Genomic DNA, 7,612 nt, shown 5'->3' with positions numbered 1-7,612 from the left:
AATGTATGTAATTTCTAAGGATCCAAAGATTCTGAGAGTAATGGGTACTTACTGATATATCATGTCTGACTGTGGAATTTAAATTGACCCCAAGCAGACAGGTTTTAATAAAGTGAATCCCCCTGAACATGAATTTGCATAGCTCCACATAGACCATCTCAGTGTCTGTGGTCTTACTGACCTTAGGGACAGGAAAGGGATCAAGATCTGAACAAAAAGGGACTCTAGTGGTGCCCTGGATGACAGCGCCCCTGGGGCCTGCAGCTTGAGTGTGGTCAGTGGTCTCAGGTGAAGTGGTCCATGGTGTCTGCTCCATCTCTAGAGGGCAATAGCCCTAAGTCATAAACCGTCTCCCTGCACAGTATGGCACATCTGCCAGACTCAGCATCCTACATGCTCTGTTTATATCTGTCTTGGGATGGTCCATGGGAGGAAAGATCATCCCACTGGATGGCAGATATTCAAGCCATTTTATTGGATTCTATCTTTTGTTCTTATGTGATACACACACACACACACACACACACACACACACACACACACACACACCTTTTATCTGATTGAATTTATGTTTTTAAGCATTTATCTACAGCTTATTTCAGAGCTTAATATTTATGTATCTCAACAGATAGAAAAAGAATAGATGCAGCCATATTCAATTCTTTATGCAGGGGTTCCTACCACCTTAGAAGAAAGGAAACCAATATTATCTTCTTTTAGTACTAATTTCTATTGAATGTGACAACAATCCTTCCTAGGCATAGTCAATTCAGTGCCATAAATAGGTCACATTTTACTAACAGCTCTGGGTACTGAATCGTGAGTGAAGAGAACTGTCAACAAGCAAAACCAGAATCCATCAGGAACTGGTTGTGTGAACCACTGTGACATTTACAGCGTCATAATCTGATACCTATTTAAAAAAATAGCTTAAGTTTTGATTCCCCAGCTAGTTTAAATGATCAAATATGAGGCTTTCTGGGCCCAGGATGCTGTTGGTATTCAGAAGGTTTTGAGGAATCCAGGCTTATGTGGAACATGGAAGATGAAGATAAAGTTTCCTCAAGTTAATTATTGAAATGTTTAGAGAATCATCGTAGCTAAAAAATCTAACTCTGGCTTTTTTTTTTTCCCACTGTAAAGCTATCTAGTTCTCTTACTGAAAACAATTTAAGATTTGGTATCAAAAGAACATTTCCATTCATTTTTAAACAGAAGTCTCATAAATCTTGGTGGCTTCTGTGCTATGACCCACAATAAGAAATTAATGGGAGGTTGGATAAAGGCTGACACCTGGTTCTCCATGTTTCCTACTATTTATGTGAAAAATCTGCTTCCACATTACCTCTGAATAGGCAAATAAAAGTCCTCCCTACCACGTGCAAGAATATTTGATTAATGAGTAACTACAATTAAGTGAATTGCTACGTGTAAGGTGTTTTGAATAGTGTCTGGCACGTAGTGTTATGTAAGTGCTGATAATCACACTTATTATCATCTTTGTCAATGCAGATTTTTAGATTAGGACACAGTTATCAGGGTAATCTCATTTGTCTGGGCCTTCTAGCAAAACAAAACCTATAAAACCTGGGACTCATGGTGGACTAGGGACCAAGTCTGCATTCTTTTCTTATTTTTTGATCATCGATTTTGAATTTTTAAAATTACTGATGTGGTTTATACATTCATTGTTTTATATTCTATGTGAAATAATATTTTAACTAAATAAAATTCTCAAACTCTGAGAATTAATTTTAAAATAATTTCACTATTTTGATTAATGAAGCTATATGCGATGACTTGGTGACATCTTGAGTTTCACTTACAGCAATAAACCTCATTTGTGGGTGAGTTTATATGGGTGCATATGGGTGTAATTATCTGTCCAGCTTCTATGTGTGTGAATCTAGAATGCCCTGTGGGTAAGCTTGAGTTCTTCCTTTGTGTTTCATAAATTCTGAGCACTGCTCACATCTATGAGATTATCTGTGCCAAAAATAAAAAATAATTAAGAGACAGAGAATGTTTTCCATAGACTTTTAGTTATTGAAAAGTATGTTCTCTAGAGGCCTTTCGTGTGTGTATGTATGTGTGTGTATGAATGAAAATATCATATATTGATTTATTTAATCTTATTCTGTGGTTACTTAAAGAGAACTTTTGGGACTAGTTTTAGTTGTGCTGAATGAAACAAAAAAATAAGTTTTGTACTTCTTCAAAATGGAAATATTTTTGCAAATATTTCTGGGCTTTAGCATGCTGTTAACCTAGGATCTGCAGTGATACCTCTGAAAACAATGGTATAATTATTCGTTTAATTACATAAAAGTATAATAAATGAACACTGCCTCTTTTAATTTTCAGCTTTACCTACAAGGTCATCTCTACTAAAACAGTTTGAAATTTACCATGGAGTAAAATGATAATTGGGGAATATACTGTCAGGAGTACAAGTGATTTTAAATCTAGTTAATTCATAAACAAAAATTAACTTAAATTTGTTCTTCTCAATAGCAATATCTTTGGCTTCATGTACAAATCATACCCAAAGTTTTGGTCATAATCTTATTAAATATAACAGACCATATTTTTTGTAATTAACCACTTAAGATGCTTTAAAAGTTTAAATGGTTATCTAAAACAAATCAATTAGCAAAATTTTTGTTTACTTTTATGTTATTAAATTGTCTTAACAACATAGTGGAAAGGTCAGCATTTATCAAGCAGTTGATCTATTATAAAATATTTTTTAAATATTTCATAGAAGAGTTACGCCTTGAATTCGTTACAACTGTCTGTTGTTTCTTTTACCTTAATAGTTTCCATATTTAAGTAATTCTGCATTACTTTAATGAATAAACTCTGTGTTTTAATTATAGAGAAATGTAGGTAGATTTTCTTGCTTCATAAGGATTCTGCCCAGTAAAAATTACAATAGGCTGCTTCACTGCTGTCATTTCATCAAAGCTAAAGACACACACACACATGCACGCACACACACACACACGGAGTTCATCAGGCTGTTACACTGTCAACGTGTGTGATGAGCTGAGTGTGTGTGAGTGTGTGTGTGTGTGTGTGTGTCTTTGTGTATGTCACACCCTCTAAATTCAGGTGGCCTCAAGCTGTGCCATATAATTCCAGCCTCAATTAAACTTTCCAAGGTCAGCAGTGCTGTACCAGGTCAGACATAAATAAGGCAGAGGATAGTCCTAAGGTACAGAAAAGCCATATTTATTCTTTATCCACAGTTCACGGCTATCAAATGAGCCTGGCAGAGAGGAAAGACAGAGGAAGAAAGGAGAACTCTCAAAAATGTACTTGTAGGAAAAAAAAATCAGCATGTGAATAATTCAAGACATAATGAACTAGTAGTGGGTGTGTGTATTTTTTTTTTCTTCTAAAAATACAACTTTAACCAGAACCCAGTAGAGAATATGATGGTATGACTCCAAATCATGAACCCAGAAATTAAGAGACCCAATCTCTAATTTTCATTGTACCACTAGCCAGTATAGTAATCTTAGATACGTATTTTATCACCCTCAGTTTCCTCTTCCATAAAACAAGAAATTTAAAGCAGATAAATATATTGAATCTTCAAGTTCTAAATTGTACTTTAGTCTAAATTCCACTTCAATAATATTGGCAAATAAAGTCCAATAAACTAAGTTAAAGACGAGAACTTGGCTGAAAGACCATATTTGTTCACATATAATATCCAGGGATTTTCAGAATATATAAAGAACTTCTATAAAAAAAAAAAGAAGACACACAAACTTCTAAAAAAATGTACAAATAAAATTAACAGGTAATTCACTGAAGAGGAAATCAGATTGGTCAATAAACACTTGGAAAGATGTCCAATCTCCTTAGTAAGTTGGGAAATGCAAATTAAACAATGTTGTACCATTTAACACCCACTAGTTTGCCAAAATTAATAAATACGACCATGTTGAGTTAGGGGTGAAATTTCCAAATTGTGCACAAGGCTGCCATAGCATCACAGAAAACTCACTGATGCACTACAGGATATTGAGAAATTGGGGAAGAAAACACAAGAAAATCTTGGAGAAGTTTATGCTTTCTTACCTTGAGCAGTGTCAGCTTTAGATTATGCTACATTCTCTTCAGTGATGTCAGATCTTTTCAAAGCTACGTCTTCAGAGTTTTCTAGAATAAAGAAAGAGCAGAGTGACTTCCACAGTTTATTCTTCCCCTGCCAGGGCATTTTTTTCTTTTCTCAATCACAGCCAGATCAAACTTATTTAAAAGAAATTCACATCAAGAAACATTTCCCCCACTGTTTTTCAAAAAAAGTTCCAGCAACTTGCCTTGTAGGCCCCACCTAACACCAATACAAGCTATCTCTGAGTCTTCTAAACACACCTTTCCCTCTTCTAAATATTTAAACACTGGAAGGTAGCATGACATAGAAAACCTGCCACACTGGTCCCTGTTTCCTATTAAAATCACTTGGATAACTTGCAATTATCTCAAAGACAGTAAAGATAGTAATTATGGGATGGACACTCAGTCCTATGACAAGTCCAAGTTAGATTATATAACTCAACATCTATTGAGTTATTCATTAACTTATAAAGAGAAGAGGAAGGTGTGTCTTGCACTTTGTTTTGTGAGGTAGGTCCAATCTGTTTGCATCTCCTAGCTGATCTTTTCCTATCCAGAATTTTGGCTATATCTGCGAGAGAACTCAGCAGCAGGTATGCCAAGGTTCCTTTTCCAAGGGCTGGCCAGGGACTGTGCAAAATGAAAGCATCTCAGAAACTCCTTGGCACATACACTTGGAGTTTGAAGATTGCTGCAAAATTCACGACAGTCTTTGCACTGAGTGTACAGAAAGAAGCACAGAGATGCAAGGAGGAAAAAGGGGTAAAACTCAATAATGGTTATGAGATTATCAGTGAAAATCGGGGCTTTACAGTTGATATGATTCTTTTATAGGCTTGTTAATTTGATTATTATAGTAACTCAGTGAAGTCAGGAATAGGAAGGCTAACATTTATTATGGACATGTGATCACCAGGTACTCCGCTGAGCACATTACTTGCCTTAACTCATTTCAAACCTTGTGTGTTATCATTCTTGCTTTCTAGGTCAAGAGATTAATCTCTGGAGATGAGAGCTGATGTACCAAAGGCACAAAGCCATGAAGTGGCTGAGCGAGGACTCAATCCTAGAGTAATGCGGTGGGGACAGTGTTATTCTTATAAAATCTGCCACTGAAATTCTTGCAGGGAGAGAATTGTTGGGAGGATGTTTAGCTAAATGCCTCAGGTTTGCATCACATCACAGAAGAATTTGGACTTCTTAATGTCACGGAGCAGATGAGGTGATTAATAGTGGTATGAGAGAGAAGGAGGATACAGGAGACCCGTACAACTGTTCAGCATGTGATGGGCATCCTCACCCTAAATCATTATAGTCTATTAAACTTTTGAATGTGGTTTTGTGTTTAATTTTTGGAGTGGACACTGAAGAGTAAATTTTATCTTGGAGTAAAGGTACTAAGAATAGAGGACAGTGCTTTGAATGGTTATGGGAAAATGGGATGGGAGATTATCATCCTAGGGCCAAGATGATGTGAAATGAGTTCTGCTATGAATTCGATTTGACAATGAAATGCACTGAGTCACAGTACGAATTTTCTCTGGGTCACCAAACCACTCAGTGTTCCAGCCAGGATTTGAACCCATGAAGTCCAAGTCTAGAGTCAGTATGGTAAACAGTTATGCAATGGAGCCTCTCCAAAATTGTGGGATTCTTTTGCTTTTAAGAATTTGAAGAATTGTAATGCATAACAGAACAATTTTTGATCCAGTAATGAGAAGTCAGAGGTATGTCAAAAAGAAAGTTTTCCGTTGCCAAGCGGAATTGTGAATAATATGATGGACTTAAGGGAATTGGGATTAAAAATAAGGCAAACAAGAAGTGATTCTAGGGCCAGCCGAGTGGTACATTGGTTAGGAGTTGGCTTGGGATGCCAGCTCTGAGCAGCAGGGCCCCGGTTAGATCCCACATGAGGGGTAGTGACGCTGCACTCTCTACAGCTAAGATGGTGAACAACAGCTCAACCTGGAGCTGGGCTGCCATGAGTCACTGGTGATGGAGTAGGCTGCAGTGGGGCTGGCCAGCTGGCAGCTGATATGTGCTTTCGTGAGCTGATGTGAGCTGCTGTGAACAGCCGTCCAATGGCCAGAGAGCAACTGTCTCACCCAGGAAGAGTGCAATGATAATACCAACTTGGGCCAGTGAAGCAACGTCCTCCACAACTAGACTGAAGAACAAAAGGACAGCAACTTGCCTGTTCCCCTTCCCCCAACCCCCCAGCACTGTTCCCATTCCCTCAATTCCCCAACAAAAATCTTTAAAAAAAAGTGATTCCAAGAGAACCATTTTTATAAAAAATATGAAAAAATGATACCATATGGGAAAATTACATATTTACAAAATTATATATGACATATTTTTCCCTATTATAGGAATTTCCCCCAAAATTTCATTAGTGAAATCTACATCTAAGCAGCCGCTATATATGCTGATTAAGAGAGATGGAGGGGGAAGTAGAATATTATTAGGCAGAATTCTCTGCTTCTTGGATCTTGGCATTCAAAGGCACCCAACCATACAGGGAAAAGGAGTAAGGACTGGAGAGTAAATCTGGTTTGGCAGACTGGCTCAGTAGCCATTGTTGAGAAGAGCACATCAAAACAGTACTGGGTGGGCCGGCTGAGTGGTGTGTTGGTTAGGAGTTGGCTTGGGGCACCAGCTCTGAGCAGCAGGGCCCCGGTTTGGATCCCACATGAGGGCCAGTGACACTGCCCTCTACAGCTAAGATGGTGAACAACAGCTCGACCTGGAGGTGGGTTGCCATGAGTCGCTGGCGATGGCGTGGGCTGCAGCAGGCTGCCATGGGCTACTGTGAGTGGCTGGCAGCCAGCGTGAGTGGCTGGCAGCTGGTGTGAGCTGCCAAGAGCCGCTGTGAGCGGCTTTCCAGAGGCCGGCGACCGATCTGTCTCACCCGGGAGGAGCACAGTGATGATGCCAACATGGGCCAGTGGAGCAACGTCCTCCACAACTAGACTGGGGCACAAAACGACAGCAGCTTGTCTGTTCCCCTCCCCCAATTCCCCAATAAAAATCTTTAAAAAAACAAAACAAAACAGTACTGGGTGTGTGCAGCATCGATACATTCATCAGAGGCCATAATTATTCAGAATAGACACTGGACATTCTGGAAAATAAACAGCATCCTGAAGAAAGGCAGAATGGAACGAGTCATAATCAACATATGGCAGGACACATCTCTCTTTAGCGAAGAGGGAAGCACCTGAGTATTTCATATCCTTCAAATGTTTCCTTGATGAATGATGCTTGGCGCTCTATCCCAGAGGTATGCCATCACAGGATCTTTGTGCCTGCCCTAATCACAATTTAAACCTGTTTAGCCATGTTTGATGACAAAATAGAAGGAACAACTAGAAACATGCGTTCTTAGGATAATTCTGCACATTCCTAAACATTGGAAAAGCACCCTTCAGTTTTTGGTTTTCTTTTGTGAAGAACAAATAATCTCATCTCCTTTTATCTT

The 7,612-nt window shown here is 38.6% G+C and overlaps 1 long non-coding RNA gene across 1 annotated transcript in view; it reads left to right on the top strand.

Annotated features, from left to right (window-relative positions):
• Positions 1-6,015, top strand: part of LOC109380380 (uncharacterized) — a 27,430-nt gene extending 21,415 nt beyond the window's left edge. The window contains exon 3 of the long non-coding RNA XR_002123460.1: positions 5,118-6,015. This is a non-coding gene — a long non-coding RNA (uncharacterized LOC109380380). The remainder of the gene's footprint in view (positions 1-5,117) is intronic.
• Positions 6,016-7,612: the final 1,597 nt, after the last annotated feature.

The sequence above is a fragment of the Hipposideros armiger genome, unplaced genomic scaffold (assembly GCF_001890085.2).
Source record: "Hipposideros armiger isolate ML-2016 unplaced genomic scaffold, ASM189008v1 scaffold_35, whole genome shotgun sequence".
Classification (NCBI taxonomy): Eukaryota; Metazoa; Chordata; class Mammalia; order Chiroptera; family Hipposideridae; genus Hipposideros; species Hipposideros armiger.
Note: the sequence above shows the minus strand (reverse complement) of the source record. Positions and strands in the feature narration are given on the sequence as shown.